The sequence below is a fragment of the Muntiacus reevesi genome, chromosome 4 (genome assembly GCF_963930625.1).
Source record: "Muntiacus reevesi chromosome 4, mMunRee1.1, whole genome shotgun sequence".
Lineage (NCBI taxonomy): Eukaryota > Metazoa > Chordata > Mammalia > Artiodactyla > Cervidae > Muntiacus > Muntiacus reevesi.
In genome coordinates, this window is record NC_089252.1 from 112,549,202 (window position 1) to 112,573,201 (window position 24,000).

A 24,000-nucleotide genomic window follows, 5' to 3' on the forward strand; every position below is an offset into this window, starting at 1 on the left:
GTCATGCAAGCCGGTTTGAAACCTTGCATGCCTGCCCCCATCCACCCTGGCGTTAAGGCAGAATCTTTGTCATATGGCCCTCACTTCCCTCCCTGACGTCACAGCCACCTCATGTTCCCCTGCTCTGTCCCTTTGTCCACACTAGCTTCTCCGTGTCCCCAGATTAGCTTTGGCCTGCCTCAGGACTTCTGCTTTTCCCTTTGACCTGGAATGTGCTCATTCCTTACATTCAATCTGAAAGGCCACCTCCTCCAAGACGCCTTCCTTGATTACCTTCTATAAAACTGCCTCCCCTCCTCCCTTCCCCACCTCCTCTCCCTGGCTTCACTCTTGTCTGTAGCCTGGACAGCCGGAGAGATGGCGTTTTGTTTTGCTGTTCACTGTCCTGCTCCCTTAATGGAACGGCAGCTCTTGAGGGCAGGGGCCACACCTGATCTGCTTGCTGCTGTTCTCCCAGCACTCGACTCAACAAATGACTGTCAAATAAATGAATAAACAGGTGCCACCAAGAAAGCTGGTCAGACTCTGGGAAGGGTATTGTACCAATGACATGATGTCTTATTGAATCTTTGCTTTGCCGCTGGTTGTTCTAAAGATGTATTCACAGGGATGTGGAAAGAAGCACAAGAGGGCCATACAGTTCAAGCAGTTTGAGTGAAAGGAAAAGAAATGTTTTCTTAGTAGGTAACCAACAGATGCTCTGAAAGCAAAATGTGCCAGTTCATTTACTCTAGAAGTTACTGAGAGGTTAAAGGCAAAAGAGACAACTGGGAAAAATTCACAGAACGTGGAATTTCCCGACTCGGGTTTTGGTCTCATTTTTCCCATTTCCAAGCTGTGTCACTCTGGGTGAGGGCCGTCCTCCCTCTGAGCCTCAGTTTTGTTATCTGTGTAATGGGAAGGATGCTGACAATGCCTCCTGGCCTGTGTCCCAGAGTTGGTGTGAGGGTCCCGTGAGAGGCAGACAGAAGCAGGCCTGTCAGCTGCTACTCAGTTCACTCCTGTGCTAACACCCACCAGGACATTTAGGTGAGAAGCAAAGTCAGGGACTTCCCTGGCGGCCCAGTGGTGAAGAGCCCACCTGCCAATGAGGGGAACATGGGCTGCATCCCTGTCCCAGGAGGATCCTACGTGCCACGGAGCAACTAAGCCCATGCACCACAACTACTGAGTCTACGCCCCAGAGCCCAGGAGCCACAGCTACTGAAGCCCACGTGCCCTAGAACCCGCGCTCCACGGCAAGAGAAGCCGCCTCAATGAGAGGCTTCACACTGCAGCTGGAGAGTAGGCCCCGCTTGCCGCAACTGGAGACAAGCTCACAGCAACGAAGATCCAGCATGCTAAAAAAATAAACACTTTTTGAAAAAGAAATAAAGTCAGTACTGAGTGGATCTCTAGGAATAATGGCCAGTTTTTTCTCTGTCAGGAAAGATGCTGAAGGAAGAGATTTTGCTGAATTAGAGGAAAATGCTAAACAAAGTTGTCATGCTTCATGGGGACAAATTTTCTCATTTGATCATCCCTTCAGCAACTCTGAAATCCTGGGCACAGTCTTGGAGCCCAGCCTGGGCCCTGACATGGGACCTCAGGCAGGTGGTCTCCCCCGTCCCCGGATACTGAGGTCCCTGTTGGCCGACCTGCCGGGGCCACTGTGAGTCAGAGGCCCTCTGAGTGGCTGGCAGTTGGACTATCGGAGCTCAGTGTGGGGTGAGGTTTGGCAAAGGCACTTCCAAATACCTCTGCAAGTGTCCAACTATCTGCCTTTGCCTAAATTGCAAGTGTACTCACTCGTGACTCTCCTCCTTTCTACCCACATCTTGACTGTCATTCGCTTCTGTTTACTTCCCCATGGCCACCGTCAAGTCCACACTACCAGGATGACTGCATCAGCCTCCCAACTGTCCCACTGTCCCCCCAGCTCCCAGCCATCCATTCACTCCACAGCAGCAGTCAGATCATGCCTATTTGAAATAAATACTCAAGACATGGAAGCAACCTAAATGTCCCCTGACAGAGGAATGGATAAAGAAGATGTGGTACATATATACAATGGACTATTACTCAGCCATTGAAAAGGATGAAATGATGCCACTTGCAGCAAGATGGATGAACCTAAAAATTGTTATACTGACTGAATTAAGTCAAATAGAGAAGAAGAAATATCCTAGGACATCTCTTATATGCAGAATCGAAAAAAGAAATGATACAAATGAACTTATTTACAAAAGAGAAGCACACTCACAGACTAGAGAACCAACTTATGGCTGCCAGCAGGGAGGATGGAGGAAGGGATAGACAGGGAGTTTGGGATGGACATGTACACACTGCTATATTTAAAATGGATAATCTACAAGGACCTGCTGTATAGCACAGGGAATTCTGCCCAATGTTTTGTGGAAGCCTGGGCGGGAAGAGGTTATGGGGGAGAATGGATACATGTAGCTGTATGGCTGAGTCCCTCTGCTGTCCACTTGAAACTATCACATTGTTAATTGGCTACATGCCAAAATAAAATAAAAAGTTTTTTTTTAAAGTCTGCCATCCTCCTTCCAATAAAGAAAAAAAAAAAGCAGAGCATGTCCAGCTTTGACAGATCTTTAATCCTTCCCCACTACCGCCTTTTACTTCTCCAACTAAACTTACCTGCACGTGTCCCAGCTCCTCAAACCCTGCCATCTGCTGAGGCTAATCTGATCAGAGAGTTTCTACAATGGACATACATGCCCAAGGCTTGCTAGACCACTCCAGATAGCGGAGTAAAAACAATGCAGTAATACACACTTACTATGTGAAACTACGAAAACACAGAAAATCCAAATCGCGCATTCTCTCCTAACTAACCTATGGATGACATTTGGACAGAAGCTTTCAAGCCTTCCTCATCCTTTCCCGGGGCTTATGTGGGAGGTGGCAATGTGGGCACTGTGGCAGGCCAGCAGGGAGGGGTGTTGGTGGAGACGGCTGTCTCCCATCAAATGCCCTGGTGTGCGTGGGTGCTCAGTCATTCAGTTGTGTCTGACTCTGTGTGACCCCTTGGACTGTAACCTGCCAGGCTTCTCTGTCCGTGGGATTCTCTAAGGCAAGAACACTGGAGTGGGTTGCCATTTCCTACTCCGGGGGGATCTTCCTGACCCAGGGATCAAACCTGCATCTCCTGCATTGGCCGGCGGATTGTTTACCACTGAGCCACCTGGGAAGCCCCAAATGCCCTGGCGTGACTGCTGATTCCACTGAGCCCTGCACACACCCACCCCGTGGTAGGACAATTTCTCTGATTGCTCCAAGGTTGTGAGTGAAGTGGCAGCCCATAGCCATTGACAGAACTCCTAGGCAGCCCCCCAGGCAAAGGGGCTGTGTTTCCTAACGTCTGTAAACGAATGGACAGTCATGAAGCTCCAGGAACGTCCTCTGTGGGCTTCCAGGCCCTTGTTCCATTCCAGGCCCCATGGAGGCTGAGCCAAGGCCCTCCCCGCAGGGCTCCCCTTTCTCAAGTCCCCGAGTCAATAATACCCCCTCGGTGTGGCTGACCTCAGTCACATAATAATTGAAAAATAATCCGATGGCGTTAAAAGATACTGAAGTGTGAATGACTGAAATGAGAGCTGTGTAACCCACCCAGGAACATGGGCCTTTATCTCAAAAGGACACGGGCTAGCCCAAGCGCCCCTCTGTTTTGGTGGAACGTCACGGCGAGGTAAGGCGGCAACACGCAGGCCCTGCAGGACGTAAGGGGAAAGTCACAGCCACAGGGTATGTGTCCAAACCGCAGCTTCCCTTCTGCTTCTTGCTTCCTTTTCCTCCCCCGCTACCCGCAGGTCCTCAGGGGTCAAGGAGTGAAGTGTCAGTGTCAGGAGGGGCTAGGGAGGCCCGGGGGTGGCTGACTGTACAGACAAGTGGTTTGCAACCCAGGGATTTCCTAATGGGGCCACTGTCGGCGCTGAAGTGTAAACGGGATGCAGAGCACCCCAGGTGAACCAGGGGTCTCAGTCTCACACTCACCTGTCTCCTGGGCCGCCCTCAGTCCACACGCCAGGTGCGGGAAGCCTACAAGCAAAGATCAGAAAAGCCTGTCAGAGGGGTCTGTGTTTTCTGGGCTCCAGACCAGTGGCCAGGGATCTGAAGCTGACTGAAATTTAGTATTTGCTTAAAATTTCATGTTTGAACTGATCCCAGTATTTAGAAGCCAAGGATGGTGGATGATAACGGTGAGTGCTCACTCGTGCCTGACTCTTTGCCACCCCCAGTCCAGTAGCCCAGGAAGTGCCTCTGTCCATGGGATTTCCCAGGCACGAATACTGGAGCGGGTTGCCATTTCCTTCTCAAGGGGATCTTCCCGACCCAGGGATCAAACCTGCCTACCCTGAGTCTCTAGCATTGCAGGCAGATTCTTTACTGCTGAGCCACCGGGGAAGCCCAGAAGCTGAGGGACTGCATGCAAAAGCCTATCTTTCTGACTCCTCCCAGGAGAGCTGCACCTCTGTGCTATGTGTGGATAGGACAGTGATGGGCTGGGGTCGAGCAGGGCTGTCCTCTTGGCTCTGCCGGGCTCCCTACCCGATCTTTCCCTTCTCTGCTACAGACACACAGACAGAATTCTGGGACAGGTGATGGGGGCACGGGGGAGATCCCAGGCCCATCCCTTGGAGTAATCAAGGGTGAGAAGATGGAATCAGATTCCAGGTGAAGTTGGGGTCAGGGGTCCTGCTGCCCCCTCCCCAGGATCCCTGTCCAGTACCTTGCTCTGCAGCTCTGGGGAGCTGTAGGAGGCCGGGTCTTGAGAGGCTCATAAAGGACCTCTTGACAAAGTTGTGAGCAGCAGTGGTACAGTTCCCCTGGCGGGAGCAAAAGGTTTATCACCACCACCCCTCATCTGGAAGCAGGTGGGAGGAAGAAATAGTTTCCAGACCTAGGCACAGAATGGGCTGCAAGGAAAGACCCCTGACGGGAGCTGTCACCTGTGGGCAAGGCACGCAGCCAGCCCACGGGGACCCCCGGGGCACAGCTGGAAGACTAACTACGTCAACAGCTCCCTGCCCCTCGCTCTGGGGCTTGCCAGGGCTCCCCAGGGGCAGAGCCAACAGGAAGCCGGCGAGGGGGCAGGAGCTGAACGGATGCAGCCAGCCCTCCGGGTCTCCTCCCAGCACAGCGGGGGAGAAGGGCGGCCAGCGGGTCTCCAGGGGTGAATGGCAGAGTCCAGCGCAGCGGCCCTGCCTCCCGCTCCCCTGCCCTGTTCACACTGGACCCATACCTAAGCCAAGGCTGACCAGGTCCTTCAAGGTGTCAGAAGCTCGGTTCCATCCCAACAGCTATTAGCTGTCCCTAATTGTGCCAGAGCCTCTCTATTCTGCTCACTTGGCCTTGCCTGCATTTTCCGCCCCTGCTCTAGCTGCCCCCCTATCCCCTCGCACCTGGCGCTCCGTCCGCCAACAAGTGCAGGGCCCTGGGCTCCCATCGCCACCCCAACCTGTCCTCTTTCACTGGACACCATCAAATTCCCCTCCCTACAGAGCCAGGCTGTGCTCTTCCCGGAAAGACAGCCCAGGGTTCCCAGAGATCGGGGCGCAGAGCTGCAGGGGATCCACTGGCACGAGGCTGACACAGATTTCCCCTCCCCAAACCACTTCTGGGAAAAGCACGCGCCTCGCAAGGGGCAGCCGCCTGCAGTTTCGTGGAAGCCAGAGCAGCCAGAAGGGACCTAGGAGATCGCCTGCTCCATACAGAGGGAGAGACTGAGGCCAGGAGAGGCGGGAGGGCTGCCCTGGTCACAGCCAGAGGCGGCAGAGCCCGTGTCCAGCCGTCCTGCCAGGCTGTCCCTGCCTCCCAGTCTGGGACACACGAGGGCCAGGCCGAGTCAGGAGACTGGTGTCAGGCTGTTTCCTTGATAACGATTTTACTAGTGACCACTAACATCAAGGGATCCCAGTTCATCCTCTCCTCATCCCAAATCTGTGAGGCAGGTACCGCAGTGGTGTGACAGAAGAGGAAGATGAGCTCCAGAGGAGTTATCTGCCGTGCCTTAGACCAGCACGTCGGGTGAGGTCTGTCGCCGGGGCAACAATATCGATGACAATAATATTAAAAATGAGAGTTGCCAACTAGGATGTTTTTCCCAAGCTGGCCCCTTACGGAGGGCCTCACACACATCATCCCAGGAAATGTTTTGTGGTGTTGGGAGTTTTTTTCTAACTTTGGTTAGAATGCAGAGGGTATATATATTTCCAGCTTTACTGAGATATAATTGATGTATAACATTATGTAAGTTTAAGGTGCACCTGTCATTAGATAGACATACTGCAAAGTGATGATCACTGTAGCATTAGCTAATACCTGCATCATATCACATAATTACCATTTCTTTTTCCCGCTCGCTTAACAACTTTCTAGCATATATACCCCATAGTTGTAACTAGACAGGATTTGCTGTTGTTAGTCCCTAAGTCATGTCCAACTCTTTGCGACTCCTATCGATTGTAGCCCACCAAGATCCTCTGTCCATTGGATTTCCCTGGCTAGAATACTGGAGTTGGTTACCAATTCCCCTCCAGAGGATCTTCCCAACCCAGGGATCAAACCCACATCTCCTGCATTGCAGGGAGATTCTTTACCACTGAGCCACCTGGGAAGCCCCTACCTATGGGTTGTTTACCTGGCTCCTGACTATTTAGTTCCACACACTCATTTTCTGAGCCTCTTTGGGCCTCTCCCTGATATTCAGCCCATGTGAGGCAGAAAGCAGAATCAGTCACCAGTCATGACGAGTGTCCTTCCGTGATGTTCTAGGGGCCTCCCCAGGCTGGGCTGGGTCCACCTGCTCCCTACTCCAGGCCTTGAACTCATGCACACGGTGGCCAGGGCCCAGGCTGGACTTACGAGTGGGCAGCCAGGACTGCCTCACGAGCAGTGCCCTGTCTTCTCCAACAGGGACTGTGAGGATGAAAGACTGATGAGCAACCTGTCCTCGCTGGTGAATCTTTAATCACAGAAGAAAGGAGACCTCGGCCCCCGGCCCGGGCAGGCTGGCAGGGACGGTGGCACTTGGATATCACCAGTGTTAACATTTTGTCCACACGGGCACAGCCATGAATCCTGCATCCATGTTTTCTTGTCCATAAGTAAAGGTGAAAGGGCAGGAGGAGGGGTGACTGGTGGGAAAACGGCCAGACTCCCAGCCTAGGAAGTGCTGCAGAGACATGAGGATGAGTGAGACCAGGTACACAAGGCCCGGGGCAGGTCCGGGCACAGGAGCAGAGGGTGTGGAGGCCTGAAGGCCAGGCCTACAGTCAGTCTATGACTCCTGCACTCCTACACTGCAGGTGACCACGCCTCGCGTCCCAGATCCTCTTACAGTGAACCAGCAGAGACAGGGCTGAGCTCAGAGCACGGTCCTTGGGTGGGCGGGGGTGGTCCCAACCCCCAACCTCAGGTCACTGGCCCCAGAGAGCAGGATGCCTGTGGGACTGCTGTTTAGTTGCCCAGTCATGTCTGACTCCTTTGCAACCCCCATAGACTATATCCCACCAGGCTCCTCTGTCCATGGGGTTTCCAGGCAAGAATACTAGAGTGGGTTGTCATTTCCTCCCCCGGATCAGGGATCGAACCCATGTCTCCTGCACTGCAGGCGGATTCTTTACCACTGAGCCACCTGAGATGCCTGCCTGTGGGATTACGCACAACCCAATTCCATCCAATTTTACAAGCCAGGCCATAAGGAGAAATGAAGGCCTGGGTTCAAATCTCCACTTCGTCATTTACTTGCCCATGTTCTCGAGCAAGTCACTTCTACCTCCCATGCCTCACTTTTCTCTTCCATAATATGGGAACAGAAATAGCCACTGGAGAGAGCCGCGATGGAGATAAAATGAGAGGATGCAGGGGGATATATGGAGGGCTGGCGCACGTGTGCCTGGCAATGGTGAATTCTTGATAAGCATTAACAATAACAAAGAATGAACCAGTGATTCCACTCTCAAACTGCTTACAAACTAGTGTGGATCTCACGCTGGCTAAGAACAAAGCTCACAGTAAAGATGAAGGGTAAAACGACACTATAAAACATCCGGAATGAGAACTCAGGGTGGGGGCATCACTTTGATAGAGGCAGCAATCAGGGTGGGGGAAGGGCTTCCTGGAAGAGGGGACCTGGAAAACAGGCTTCCAAGTGCTTCCATGTTTTTGTGAGCTCAGGGAGATTAGCATCTCCTCAGGTTCCCACCCATTCCCATCCTGAATTCCCTTTTCAGCAAAGTGGGCATCGATGAGGTTCTAGTGTATACCTGGTTCTCAGTGACACCACTGTATGGCCAATAAAGTCACAAAGCGTTGGCTCGCAGGGGCCTTAGATTTTCTAATACACATCCTGCCTCTTCCAGGAATCTCCCCAGGGTTGCTTCAGCCCACATGGATTCCATGCTTTTCACACGGCACAAGCAGTCAAAGCCCAAACCAAATGCCCTAAACAGCCTGCTGGCAGGGGAGGAGTACTGGATTCTGGTCCCAGCTCGGCCCTCTGCTCCCTGTGAGATGTTGGCCAAGAGCCAGGTTCTTCCAGTTGTCATGTACAGATGTGAGAGTTGGACCATAAAGAAGGACAGTGCTGAAGAATGAATGCTTTCCAACTGTGGTGCTAGAGAGGACTCTTGAGAGTCCCTTGGATAGCAAGGAGATCAAACCAGTCAATCCTAAAGGAAATCAGTCCTGAATACTCATTGGAAGGACTAATGCTGAAGCTCCAATACTTTGGCCACCTGATGTGAAGAACTGACTCCTTAGAAAAGACCCTGATGCTGGGAAAGATTGAAGACAGGAGAAAGGGTGACAGAGGATGAGATGGTTGAATGGCATCACCGACTCGATGGACATGGGTTTGAGGAAACTCCAGGAGACAGTGGAGACAGAGGAGTCTGGTGTTCTATAGTCCATGGGGTCGCAGAGTTGGAAACAACTTATCGAGTGAACAACAGCCACTCTCTGGGCCTCGGTTTCCTTATCTGTGACCAAGGGGTTGGACTAGAATAGAGTCCCCCTGAATAAACTCTAGGGAAGCACCAGCCTTTTGAGACGCTCCCTTTAACCCCTGCCACCCTTGTATATTTCACAAACTGATGAATACATGAGGCTCTGATAAGTCCTACAACACAGAAACAGCTGACTTAGCTTTGCTTGATGCAGTATTTACCAAACTAACTTTTGACTTTCAGACTTCTTAAGGAGCAATGTCTATTTGCTGTTGTTTAGTCGCTATGTCGTGTCTGACTCTTTTGCAACCTCATGAACTGTAAGCCGCCAGGCTCCTATGTCCATGGGATTTCCCAAGGAAGAATACTGGAGTGGGTTGCCATTTCCTTCTCCAGTGGATCTTCCAGATCCAGGGATTGAACTGAGGTCTCCTGCAATGGCAGGTGGATTCTTTACCACTGAGCCATCAGGAAAGCCCTTTCCTGGCATAATGTTGGGTTACGTACCCGCTCAAATTGTACCTTGTGGAGTTGATCCTATTTGAGCTGGAAGGAGGATGGAAAGAGATGAAGTATAAATAGGACACTTTTCCAAGGGATGAGAAGAAAAAGCAGAGTGGTCAAATCACCCACAAATCTAGACATTTTTGGGGGCCCACAGCAGGCTACCCCCAAGTATGTCACAAGGGCATGTTGATTATTTTGAATGTCTATTAACACCTACAAAACTAGCATTTCTCAGAACCCACTTTGGGAATGCTGGCCTCAAAGAGCTCTCAGGTACCCTCCTGTTCTGTCAATGAGGGGATTCAATAAGAGTCTGAGGTGTGGAATTTCACCCTCTGGGTGATTGCTCCGAAATGTCTCGGCTGCATTTCTGGCCAAGGCGGGAGGGTGCCCTCCCCCAGCTCCCGTGGCGGGTGCCATGTCTGGGTCTCTGCCACAGCCAGTCCTGCCCGGCGACCACGGGTGTATCTCCTCCAGCAGAGGACCGTAAGCTCTTGAGAGAGTGACCACGTTTGGGCACCAATGTGTTCCGGGGCTTGACGAGCTCAGTGCCTGAAACACACAGTGTGTGTTCAATAAATATGTCTGGGTACAGGGGTGATGTTTAAAATATTTTACAAGGGGTGTACCAAGAGGGACACGAGCTATAAATAACCTACAGGTGCTTGTCAGTCACACACCAGCCTGCTGGAACGAACAAATGAATGAATGAATGATAAGGCCTGCATGAGAGAACATAATTATTAACCAGAGAGAAAAAAGCACTTTCTAAGACAAAGCCCAGACTTTTTTTTTTTTTTTAACATTTTTTCCCCTTCTCTGTTTTTCTGGCTTGGCTGTTCAGATCTGGGCGGTGGGGGCTGGGTGGTACGAAGATGACCCCTCCTCCAGTGCCCCAGGCGGGAGCCAAGGCCAGAGGAAAAAGTGGGCTTTCCTGTGTCTTCAACAGAGCTGGCAGCAGGCTCATCATTTCAAATATCCTCCTGAAATCTGAATCCAAAACAGAGCATTTTTTCAAGTAAATAATACCCTTGAAGTCCGTGGCTGCAGGAGGCACCACAGCCCCCAGGATTTCAGAGGTGAGGCAGCGTAGGGAGCCGTGGGAGCACAGAGCACCCCAAGCCTGGGCCTCCTGGCTCTCCCAGGCTGCCTGTCTTCCAGGGGTGAGAAGAGTGGGCACACTTCAGGTCTTAGAGTAGCTAATAGATATTTTTCTCTGATCAGACCTGCTAATGCCACAGGGAGATTCAGGAAGGCTTCACCCTGGGGGTGGTCATGGGCTTTGCGATCCCTGGGTCAAGGGAGGGTGGGGTCGGAGGAGATGGGGTGGAGGAGTCTGGGGGCCGCAGGTAAGATTAGAACGGGCCAGGGTCCTCTCCGAGTGACAGGCAGCACCTGACGCCGTTGGGCTCGCGGATGGCACGGCTTCAGATTTCCATATTGGTTTCTCTCCTGCATCAGGATTTGAAGCAGATACCCCCTGGCTTGAGTTACAGAATCCGGCTCACGGCTTGCTGACCCTTGGCTTCTGGGAGGCTTGCAGAGGTGGTGTGAGTGGCTGGGGAGGGGGCAGGCCCGGGGCACATTCAGAGGGCACAGGAGAGAGAGGTCAGGGAAGCGCCTCTGTGAGGAGTGACGCCCACACCCACGGACCCTCCAGGGGTGACCCCTCCCCACCACCACCCCGTGCTATCCAGGCACACTGTGGGGAAAACTAGCCTGTACACGGTCTCCGCGTAGTCCTGTCTCACCTCTAACACCTGCCCAGCCTCCCTCTAAGCTCTTTCCTAACCAGACCTGCAGGCCTCCACCAGCGGGAAGCAATGTCCACCTCGAATCTAACCAGCACTTTGCCTTTTTTTTTTAAAGTATCTTTATGGTTACTTTCTATTTATAACAGCTGTTACCATTTTTCCCCATTTATGATAGGCAATAAGGTTTCATTTGCCAGCATCAGGGTCTGTTCCAATGAGTCCCTGATGCTGGGAAAGACTGAGGGCATGATGAGAAGGGGGCAACAGAGGATGAGATAGTTGGGTAGCATCACTGATTCAATGCACATGAGTCTGAGCAAACTCCAGGAGATAGTAAAGGACAGGGAAGCTTGGCGCGCTGCAGTCCATGGGGTTGCAAAGAATTAGACATGACTTAGCAACTAAACGACAAGGTTTCATTTTGGTTTTTTTAAAAAGTGAGTTCCTTTGAATAAAAAGACAGAGTGCTTTTCAGGACAGGTGATCTCATGTACAGGTGAGGCGGGGGCAGGTGAATGACTGGAGTCTGGGCAACGCTCATGGAGTCCAACCTGCCCACATCGCAGACGGGAACAATAGGTCCAGAGGGCAGTGGCCCTCCCCAGCCACACGGCCAGTTAACTGCAAGGGCTGAGATGAAGAATTCAGGGCCTTTCCCTGGGCCGTCTCTTCCTTGTGCAGCCAGGCTGTGAAGATCTCCCTGAGTGTGTGGTCCTCGCCAGGCAGGGGAAATGTGCCCTCAGAGACCTGCTGCCACTGGGGAACTGGGGTCCTGAAGAGGCTGGACCTGAGATGCACTCATCTCTTTACCCCACAGCCAGGTGCAGAACTGGTGTTCAGCGAGAATGTGGTCAGAGGCACAGATGGGTGGATGGCAGATGGATGGGTAGAAAGTTCAGTGGGTGGCTGGATGGAACGGTTGAAGAATCAGAAAAGTGGATAGATGGGAGAGATGGGGATGGATGGAGAAATTAATGAATTAATTCCATGGCTGATGACTTACACTCTCCCTCCCCACTTCATCCATCCAACGGTATCCATTGTTAGAGAACTAGCAGAAATTTCTCTAAAACAAAAGAATTTATGGTGCAATTTCAGATGCCATGACAGACTGGTAGAAACAAAGACCCTTTCCCCCATTTCACCAGTAAGACTTCGAGGCAAAATTGAGTGACACTGCCCAGGGAGCCCAGAATCTCAGGTTCTCATGTTGTTTTAGTCTATGACCTTGGATGAATTTGGGCTTCCCTGGTGGCTCAGTTGGTAAAGAATTCGCCTGCCATGCAGGAGACCTGGGTTTGATCCCTGGGTTGGGAAGATCCCCTGGAGAAGGGAAAGGCTACTCATCCCAGCATTCTGGCCTGGAGAATCCCATGGACTCTATAGTTCTTGGGGTCACAGAGAGTCGGACACAACTGAGCAACTTTCACTTTGGATGAATTCGCTCCCTTTGCTGGCCCCTTCTTTTCTCATGTGTAAAGTGGGTGAGGGGGTGTGAGTCAAATGAGTCCTGCTATCTCAGCATCCTATGACCTAATCCCCCACCCCACCCCTGCAGACCTATCAGAGGCCAAAGCCTCCCCGAGCATGACCAGCACTGCCAGTAGGAACAGCATCCTTCAGTCAGATTTAGCTTTTCTTAGACATGACCTACACTCAGTCACTCAGTTGTGTCTGACTCTTTGTGACCCCAAGGACTGCAGCACACCAGGCTCCTCTGTCCTCCATTATCTCCCTGAGTTTGCTCAAATTCATGTCCATTGAGTCAGTGATGCCATCCAGTTATCTCATCTTCTGTCGCCCCCTTCTCCTCCTGCCTTCAATCTTTCCCAGCATCAGGGTCTTTTCCAGTGAGTCAATTCTTCACATCAGGTGGCCAAAGTATTGGAGCCTCAGCATCAATCCTTCCAATAAACATTCAGGGCTGATTTCATTTAGGACTGACCGGTTTGATCTCCTTGCTGTCCAAGGGACTCTGGCTAATATGCAGGAAGTAGTGAATCTGAGGTCCACTGGTATATCCCGTCACCTTTCAATGAGATTTATTAAGGCCCCGGAGCTCAGTCTCAGCCCTTTGGATGAAGGCAGGACCTCCCCAGCATCCTCAGTGCAGGAGGACTTCCCTGGAGCAGAATGCCCATGCAATCAAGTGATGCCATTTACAATGCCTATGTGAAGACTTGACAGTTTACAACCGCCCCTCACAGCCTTTATCACATTTGATCCTCACAACTGCTGTCAAGTTGGGAGAACTCCAAACCCAACCTCTTTTGACTTCCTTCTGAAGAATAAAAACAATCATGATGACAATAACTACTGATAGACAGTTGATCCTTGTCATTAGTGGTAGTTATGTTCTATAAAATCTTTACAAATGCTGAACAGTCAACCACTACTCCCAGGGAAAATACAGGAACAGGTTCCTGTGAGCCTCAGTTGACAACATTTTCATCAACTGATCCACACATAACCTTGATTTATGTGTGTTTCTATATATGCATCTTATTAGTACCTCCTGTTGATTAATCAACATTGGACTCACAGCCCACAGCACCATAACTCACATCTGAACAAAGCCTGTGTTTTCTCCATAAGACCCAGCACAGCCTTCCTGGCTTAAACACAACGGACAGCACTTCGACACTGCCCTTGGGGGTCATTTAAACCAGCAAAATCACCAAGAAAAAGTGCAAAAACATGGAAAGCGTGGTCACAAGTAGACCACAAGGAAGCACACTGGTTGACATGTGACAGCTAAAACACAAGAGCAGAGTGACACCCCACTCAGATTCAGCTGGGAACCTGCGCACTGGGTGACTCACAGTTTTGGCCATTCCTCACATTTCTGCCAAAGACCGCAAAAGCACCGTGAGTACTGATTTGGGAGGTTACAAATCAAGTGTGGTCAGTACGGGAATTTCAAAAGTAACGTGGAGTCTGTGATGTGTGAGATCCTGTGGCCCAGGCCCTTCAGGGGCCGGGGGTGTGCAGCCCGCTCCCCCAGGACTGACCCTTCATTTGTGGAGCACGTGCTGCCTGCCAGGCGTTGCGCAGTCTCACCGCTCAGCGATGGTTATTCTGAGAAGAGATGGTTAGCTTTGGTTGCATATGCAGAGTCTCACAGTGGGGACATGGCCCAGCGTGGATGAAAGCCACGGACACTTCCGTCTGGGGTCCACCTGCACCCCTAAGCTTCATCTACACGCCCTCATTCTAGAAACTGTTTCTACATCAGGTTTCTTAAAACCCTGTTCATTTCCGCCTTCCTGCCAAGTAAGCAGTTCAGCTCACAAACTATATTAATCCCTGGCATAAATTCATTCAAACAAAATATTGCCAAGCAACGCAAAGGCAGAAATCCTCTTATGACCTACATGGGTATCGATGCTGTGCATTGAGGGAGGGCTGAGCCTCTTAGCACTGACTGTCAACACACCTGAATCCCAGAGCAAAGAGTCCAAGCAGGGCCAGAGGACAGGCCTGAGGGACACGCCACACCCCCAGGATAGAATGACCACTCGCCCTGGTAGGAGGCGGGCACTGCTCTTTGCCTACTGGTTTCATATGATCTGGACTTCCCAACAAAAGGTGTGAAAATGGGATTTCCCAGGTAGCACAGTGGTATAGAATCTTGGGTTGGGAAGATCCCATGGAGATGGAAAAGGCAATCCACTCCAGTATTCTTGCCTGGCAAATCCCATGGACAGAGGAGCCTGGCAGGCTGCAGTCCAGGTGTCCGCAAAGAGTTGGACATAACTGAAAGACTGAGCATGCACACGCGCAGTCATGCACTTCACAGGATCCTCATAGACAAAGGAGGGCAGTACTTAAGGGCTGGATACTTTTTAGTGAAAACCAGCTTCATGATCCTGACTAATTAACTTCTTCGAATACAAATACTGCATTTAAGACTTTATGAAGCACATTCACATTGATGGCTGACTCTACTTCCCTCCAACTGAGAGACAGGTGGTGATATTAGCCCAGTCTAGAGATGAGGAAAGTGATGCTCAGGGGAGGGGAGTCACTTGCGTGATGTCACACAGCTGGGGCAGGAGGCAGAGCAGGGATTTGATCCCACGTCCTTTGTCTCCTACATGTGTGCTCAATCACTAAGCCATGTCCGACTCTGCAGCCCCATGGACTGTAGCCCACCAGGCTCCTCTGTCCAGGGGATCTCCCAGGCAAGAATACTGGGGTGGATTGCCTTTTCCTTCCCCACGGAATGTTCCTGACCCAAGGATCAAATCCGCATCTTCTGCATTGGCAGGCAGGCTCTTTACCACTGAGCCACCTGGAGAAGGAATTCAGTCTCTGAAGGCAAGTCTTTCATCTGCTTCCTCAGGTACAGGAAGAACAGTTTCTTCCTCTGAGATGGTCAGTTAGCAGGAAAGGGGAAGCTCATAGCGGTGCACACAGCCCCTACCCCACACGGATCAGTTCTGCAGCCCAGCCCCGCCACCCATCAGCTGCACATCCTGGAGCAGGTTACTTACTCTCTGGGTCTCAGTTTTCTCCCCTGGAAATCTCTGAAGTAGTATCTGCCTCCGAGAGTGGTTCCAACCATTAAATGAGTCAATATTGGTAAAGTGCTTAGCGTAGAGCTTGCTACTTAGTAAAGGCTATATAAATATTTGTTAAAAGTCAACAAAATTAATCTAGGTATAAATGAGAAGGGGAAAGTATTTGCCAAATCTGTTGTTGCCCCAAATTTTCTGTTTCTAATTCAGTTGAACTCCATGCTTATTTGTTGTGATTAATATTACTATCAATAGCTAAGTGAGAAGTCCATCTTTCCTACCTATAGCAATTAGGTAGGAATGTGCGTGCTCGATGGCTCAGTCCCGTCCGACTCTGTTTTTTGTGGGGTACATGAAGGCCAGTCTGAGGACGACTTTTTGTTGTTGGCCGGGACAGTTCTAAAAATTAGCAAACTTAGGACTTCCCCGGTGGTCCAGTGGTTGAGAATCCGTCTCACGATGCAGGGGACACGGGTTCAATCCGTAGTCCGGGAAGATCTCACCTGCCGCTGGGCAACTCAGTCATGCACTACTCCGCTCATGCAGTCAGAGCGGAGCTTCAGAGCGCATGCTCCGGAACAAGAGCAGTCACCGCCCCGAGAAGCCCGCGGACGCAACTAGAGAGCAGCCCCTGCTCGCTGCAACTAGGAAACACCCGCAGGCGGCAGAGAAGACCCGGCACAGCCAAAAGATAAATAAGTAAAATTTTAAATTAGGAAACTTACATATAAAAGTGCAGATTTCTACATTTTCTTAAAAATGGGAATACCTGGCTCCTAGATCTCAGCCTCCCACAAGGAGACCTACGTTCCCTTAGAGACACCGCGGTCCCCAGCGCTCCTCTCTGTTCCCCTCCCCCCCACCGACCTTCATGCAGCCTGGCACCGGTCTTGCCCTGGGGACATTTGAGTTTGCCATCCATGGGGTCAGCATCCTCTATGCAGCCTGTAAGCACTAAAATTTACTGGCTTCAAGGGCGTTCCCCCACCTTAGCTGTCATTGTTCTGAGGCCCCATGGAGCAGGGACCTCACCTCGTCACCCTGGTTACCCCAAGACCCAGAACATGGCAGGTACATCCCAATTTTTTTGATGACTTCTGAGACAGAGGTGACTGTGGAACGAGTCCTGCATGAGCCAGGGGGCCTGGCCCCGAGCTCTGCCCTCCCACAGAGGGACATCTGACTCAGAAGAGCGCCTGTCCATCTCCTGGGCTTCTCTTTCCACCTCCTAAGAGGGCGGGCCAGCTGTGCCAGGCCCCTTGTAGGTGGCTCAGGTGACAAGGTCCTCCAAAGGTCTGGACACTGAGGTCCTGGCTTGGTGCCCCCAATGCCACTAGGCACTCGTGCTGTGACAGTCCAGTGGACCTGCGGCTGCCTCTGCTCCCCTGACCGGCTCTCCTGTGCTCCCCCTCCCCATAATGGCTGGCCCGAGGGGCTCAACACGGCCCCGGAGCCTGGCCTTGCTGGGGGCTGTGGGCTCCTGGAGAAATAAGGGCACTCCAGTGCAGGGAACAATGTCTTTGTATGAGTATTGACTGGGTTCCCAGAGACTCTGGATAAGTCTGGGCCCCTCTGCAATGAAGATGATAAAAGACAAGGATGTGCAGAGGCAGGGTAGGACCCGTGACCCCAAGCCGTATGGTACCGGCCCCTTACTGACTCAGGAGGTCTTCCACCATCGGGTACTTATTACTTTAGCACTCTCAGTCACGCAGTCTGTTATTTAGTTGCTCAGGCATGTCTGACTCTTTGCGACTCCGTGGACTGTAGCCCGCCAGGCTCCTCTGTCCATGGGATTTCTCAGGCAAGGATACTGGAGTGGGTTGCCATGCCCTCCTCCAGAGCATCTTCCTGACCCAGGGATCAGATGCCCAGCATCTGCATCTCCTGCATCAGCAGGTGGGTTCTTTACCACTGAGCTACCAGGGAAGCCCCATATATTCTGTTACCTGCGGGCAAAATGCTCCTTGGTGCTCAAGGCAAATGAGGCCGTGTGGCTGAATTATGGCCAACTCCCTGGTGCCTGGTGGTAGTGGCTATGGGTGAGACCCTGGTTTCCACGGTTTTAGTGCCTGCTACAGCACCATACCCCAAGGTGACCTCACTGGGCTCCCATCCAACTTAGCCTGGGAACATTACCGGCCGCCGCCTCCCTCCCCACTCCCCTCTCAAGAAGTGCCCTTTCAGTGGCCTCTCACAGATGCACAAAGCCATTGCCCAACCCCAACCAACAGAACAATCTCCCCAATGTGAAATAGAGCCCAGGACCTTCTCTCTGTGGCCTGGAGGAAACGTATCTTTAATCAGTGACATTAAAAAAAGACAGAGCACATCCCTTTGGGAGCCTCCAGTCATGGGTTTTGAAGGCTGAGAGAGTCCAGCCCAGGCCATTTGGGTCATCGTCCTGCCTCCAGAGGGTTGGCCTGTCCCCTGCAAGGAAGAGAAGCATATGACTGCCTTACACACCGTGACCCCCTGTCTGGCCAGCCTGACCACCCAGAAGGAGTCTTCCCCTCCAGTGCCTCCCCTGTGAGCCCCCATGGCACCACGGGAATCCCCTGAATCCACAGGAGCGTGCCATGCCTCAAGCATACAGCTCTGGCCTCTGCCAACAAACTGCTCCACTCTTTCTCGGACCGTTTAAGAGTACCGTCTTGAGGGGCAGCTCTGCCGGGGCAGCCCCATCACAGGGGCAGCCAGGGCTCAGAGGTCTGAGCTGGGTGTCAGGGAGACACAGCGGCATGTTACTCAACTCAGGGCTGTCACAGAGGAAAGAGACGACCCCTTCAGCGTGGTTTCAGGGACCCTTGGGTGGAAACTAGAGGGGGCCAGGCCCTGTGCGACAGAGAACAGGGCCTTCCAACACCCACAGGATCACCAGGCAGGTGTCCATCCACAGGAAGTGGTGAGTTCTCACTGGCTCTCCTCTGTGGGAGGCGCTGGGGAGTGATGAGAGCTGTGAGGGCTTGCAGAACGGCCGTGACTCAACTCACAGTTGCCTGAGTTTCTAACTTTTCAAGAGAAGCTGGCAATTCAGGTTTTTCCATGACATCTCTCAGTGTGGGAATTCAGAAAGCTAATTCCAGTATAAAACAGAAGGTGGGATAATGCAAAGTACATAGAATTGAACATGCACCCACGGCATTAGCCTGAAGACCTCCATTTGGAGGCTCTGAGTTGAGAGTTTCAGGGTTTACGAGTGTTGCAGGTCAAGCAAACAAGAAGCAGCTCTAAAATCCACTTGCAGAGCCCTTCCCTCCACCACCGACGTTCTGAGGACACCAGGCAATAAATACGACCCCTTTAGGCCAGAGTTTGGTGCACGGTGTATGAGGTCAGGTGTGTGCGTTGAGGTTTCTCCATCGTACCCCGGGCCACTTCCCCCCATGTGTGCACACTCTGAAGCCCACCCCATCCACTTCCCCGCCTCCTCCTGTGGTCTGAGCACTTGGATGCAGGACAGACAGGAACTGGACGCTGCTGTTCGGTACGGCCTGTCATGATCTGGCCTTGGTGGGAAATTTCACTGGCTCCTCATAGGCAGTGCTTTGCACACACAACAGCCAGCACCCATGGGCGCCCTTCCACAAGACCCCACTCATCCCTGAACAAGGACGGGACCCTTTCGGTCATCTTCATCAACCCCTGCCGGCTCTGCACTTGGCAGGCGAGACCAGCCTCTGCAAACAGTCCCCTGGGGGGCGTTTCACTAAGCGTTTCCGGCCTCAGCTCAAAGAGATCCCTGCAGTGAGGGAGGCTGTGGCGGTGACACCGAGGCTCGCTCCCAGGTCTTCCTGCTGGGCCTCCTGGGACATGGGCAGGGGAGAAGGACCTCAGGGCCACCAAATTGAAGCCTTGGGGCCCAGAGCTTGAACCTGTGCCCAGAGACACAAACCATGCCACTTAGAAACTGGGTGACTGCCCGCAGTTTCAGCCTCTAAGAAGGTGCTAAAACCCTCAGTCTGCTGAGCCCAAGGGGGCAGGATGTGGACAAGCCCGACGCAGCAGTGCTATTCCAATGTAAAGGTGAATTTCCCCTCCCACAGCCCGTGGTGTGGCCACTGGTGTGGGTGACGAGCTGCTGCGCTCACCCAAACGCTCCCTGCCTCTGAGAGCCAGGGATGAGACAGACAGGAGTGGGAGGTGACAACGGCGGAGGCTGGACCACCTCCCAGGAGATCCACAGGACCTATAGGACTGGCTCTGTGACCACGCCACCTTTCTCGGCTGGAGGAGGCTGGGAAAATGAGCTCACTCAGGCAGAGAGGCCCAGTTGCTTATGGCCCCAGGGAGACTAGAAAGAATGTCTAGAAACAGGGATTGTCCTAAAAGGTGAAACTGGCCTACTGCCTCCCTGATTTAAACTGTTCAGGGGACGTGGCTGCGAAGAACAAAAAGTGGGCAAAGTATGCAAAACAATAATTGGTCTGCCACTTTACATCAGACAATGACAGACAGCGGTAACCGAAAGGTGAGCAATAAGAGGTAAGCCCAGTGATAGCCCCAGCTTACTGCCTTGAGAAGTTTCCAGATAATGGGGGAACCCAGGTAGAAAGCAGTGGACTCCTTGAGTGGAGGAGATGGAGCTGAGGATCCAGGACAGAACACTGGAGACACAAGAGGAGGTGTGGAGAGATCAGGAGATGGCAGAGGGTGCCCCGCAGCATGCAGCTGAGTGTCAATCTGGCCTGTGTGTGAGGACACCACTTGGGGCCAAGGCAAGAACCACCCAGAAGGACCACAGAGAACAACGCCTGACACTCAGGCAGGGCCAGGAGCAGTGTCTGTAGCCACCAGCCAGACTGGCAGAACCCTCAGGATTCACGGGACGCTGAGTCAAGTACTCAGGGAAAGAGTTAGCTCCAAGCCGAGCACTGCTCTGGTTGCGTCAAACACACACTCAGAGCAGGACTCAAAAGGATCTATGTTCTGCTCAAGACTGCTTCCAAGTAGTATAACTGCATCTCAGACAGGGCTCAAGGATATTGGGAGGGAAACAAAAACATCAAGCACCCAGCAAGGTAATACACAGTATCTGGAGCCCAATAAAAAGTATCAGGTATGCAAAGAAGCTGGAAACTATAAACATGATGAGAAGGCAAAGCAGTCAAAAGTGACCCGGGCCAGATCCAGATGTTAGAATTAACAGATAGGGTTGCAGCAACAGTTACTATAACTGGACTCCATGGGTTCAGAAAGGTAAGCAGAGATAAAGAAGATATTTAAAAAGACATAGGTTTAACTTCCAGAGATGAAAACTGCAATGTGTGAAAAGAAAAACACATTGGATGAGACCAACAGCAGATTAGAGGGTGTGGAAGGAAAGATGAATGAACTTGAAGACAGCAATGGAAACTAAAAGGAAACGCAATAAGAGAGAAGGAGAGGAAAAAAAAAAAAAAAACAGAACAGAGCATCAGTGAGCTGTGAGACAACTTTAAGTGGCCTAATATTTGTGTAACTAGACCCTTCAAAGGAGAGGAGAAAGGGGTGGGAGTGCAGACAAGATATTTGAAGAAATAATGGCTGAAAAATTTACAACATTTGATGAAAACTATAACCACACACACTCGGAAGCCTAACCTAAGGGATCCCAAGCACAAGCCACATAAAGAAAACAAAATCAAGTTTCTCAAAACATGTGATAAAGAGAAAAATCTTTGAAGTAGCCATAAAAAATAGATGCATAATATACAGTGAAGCAAAGATAATGACAACAGACTTCTCACTGGAGAGAATGCAAGTGAGAAGATAGTGGGAAAACATCTTTAAAATATTGAAAGAAAAGAACTGTAAGTCCACCAACAGAAATAGCTTTCAGAATCAAAGGGAAAATAGACATTTTCAGACACACAAACTCTGAAAGAATTCATTACCAGCAGTCAAACTACAAGAAATGTTAGAAGTCTTTCAGACAGAAGGGTAGTGACACTAGATGGAACTACAGATCCTCACAAGGAATGAAAAGCGTTGGAAACAGAAACTACATAGGCAAATGTACAAGCTATTAAAATTTATTTAAACCCCTTAAAAAAGATAATGGCTGTTTAAATGAAAATAATAAAGTAGTGTGGTGTTTATAATACATTCCACCCTTGAAAAATGTGAGGGCTAAGGGTGCTGACCCCATGAAATAAAAAGTCCATATATAATTTTATAGTTGGCCTTCCATATCCACAGTTCCTCATCCACAGACTCAACCAACCAACCAAGAATCGTGTAATACTGTGGTACATACTTATTGAAAAAAATCCACTTATAAGAGGACCCAAGAATTTCAAACCTGTGATGTTCAAGAGTCAACTGTATACCCCAAACTAAAGTGTTTGATAATAATAATACAAAGGTCCAGAGGGAGAGAAATGGAAGTATACTGTTATAAGGCAGTCTATGTGGAGTATGAAGACAGACTGTGATAAGTTAAAGATCTATCCCATAAATACTAAAGACACCACTAAAATAACCAAAAAAAAAAAAAAAAAAATAATTAGAGTTAGTAAAACAACAAAGGACATTAAACAGAATCATACAGATATTCAATCACTCCAATGGAGGCAGAAAAAGAGGGAAAAAGAACACAAAGAACAGAAGGGACAAACAAGATGAGAGATTTAACCTTAACTATATCTGGATCTCAATAAATATAAGTAGTCTAAGTTCCCCCAATTAAAAGGCAGAGATTGTCAAATTGGATTAAAAAACAACTCTATGCCGCTTACAAAAAATGCACTTCAATATAAAACACTAATACATTAAAAGTAAAAGGATGGAAAAAGATACACCTAGCTAACACTAATCAAATGCCAAAGTAGCTGTATTGATATCAAAGTAGATTTTAGAGCCAAGAATATCAGCTGGGATAAAGAAGGTTATTTTGCAAAGATAAAGGAGTCATACATCAAGAGGGCATAGCAATTCTAAGTGTTTAAACATTTAAAATAAGATGAGATAAGAGAGCTTACAATACACTAAATAAAAACTGAGGCAAATGCAAGGAGAAATAAACAAATTCATGATCATAGTCAGAGATTTCAATACCCTCTCTTAACAACTGGTAGAACAAGGGACAGAAACAGGAGAAAACTTCCACAATCTTAGGCATAGATCTAGAGGAATATTTCTTAGATGCACCACCCAAAGCATACCTAAGAGAATGAATTGATCTTGATACTTGGGATCTCATCAGAAGTTCTCACTTCTGCTCTTTGAAAGATACTCCTAAGAAAATGAAAACTGAAGCCACAGACTCAAAGAAAATATTTGCAAATCATATATTGGATCAGGCACACGTATCTGGAAGATATAAAGAACTCTCAAAACTAAATAATAAGAAAATAAACAATCCCTATACAAAATAGGAGAAAGATTTGAACACTTTACCAAAAAAGATATATATTTGGCAAATAAATACATGAAAAGATGCTCAACATCAGTAGTCATGAGTGCATGCTAAGTCGCTTCAGTCCTGTCTGACTCTTTGCAACCAACCCTATGGACTGTAGCCTGCCAGGTTCCTCTGTCCATAGGATTCTCCAGGCAAGAATACTGGAGTGGGTTGCCATTCCCTCCTCCATCTGGGGATCTCTCCAACCCAGAGAAGGAAGCTGTGTCTTTATGTCCCCTACATTGGCAGGTGGGTTCTTTACCACTAGCACCACCTGGGAAGCCATGTTAGTTAAGAAAGTGAAAGTGAAAGTCACTCAGTCATGTCTGACTCTTTGCAACCCCTTGGACTATATAGTCCATGGAATTCTCCTGGCCAGAATACTGGAGTTTGGCAGCCTTTCCCTTCATGCTGCTGCTACTGCTAAGTCACTTTAGTCGTGTCCGACTCTATGTGACCCCATAGATGGCAGCCTACCAGGCTCCGCCATCCCTGGGATTCTCCAGGCAAGAACACTGGAGTGGGTTGCCATTTCCTTCTCCAATGCATCAAAGTAAAAAGTGAAAGCAAATTAAAACCACAATGAGCACCACTACTCAAGTATTAGAACAGCTAAAGTGGAAGACTCACAGTACCAAGTGTTGCTGACAGTGTGATGTAACTGGACTCTCATAAACTGGTGGGGGGACATAAGAGGGTACCACCACTTTGGATAACAGTTCAGCAGTCTCTTAAAAAGTTGTTATCTGCCTATGATATGACCTAGCCATTCCACTCTTAAGTATTTGTTCAGGAGAGATGAAAATATGTATGTCTACAGCCAGATTTTTACATGAATGGTCATGACCACATTATTTGTAATATTCCCAAGGAGGAACAGA

The 24,000-nt window shown here is 50.2% G+C and overlaps 1 protein-coding gene across 1 annotated transcript in view; it reads right to left on the reverse strand.

Moving 5' to 3' along the window:
* Window positions 1-24,000, reverse strand: part of ATP2B2 (ATPase plasma membrane Ca2+ transporting 2) — a 365,210-nt gene that overhangs the window by 283,466 nt on the left and 57,744 nt on the right. Inside the window, exon 2 of the mRNA XM_065933889.1 lies at window positions 4,000-4,044. The gene's annotated coding sequence lies outside the window, so the exon portion shown is untranslated. The remainder of the gene's footprint in view (window positions 1-3,999; window positions 4,045-24,000) is intronic.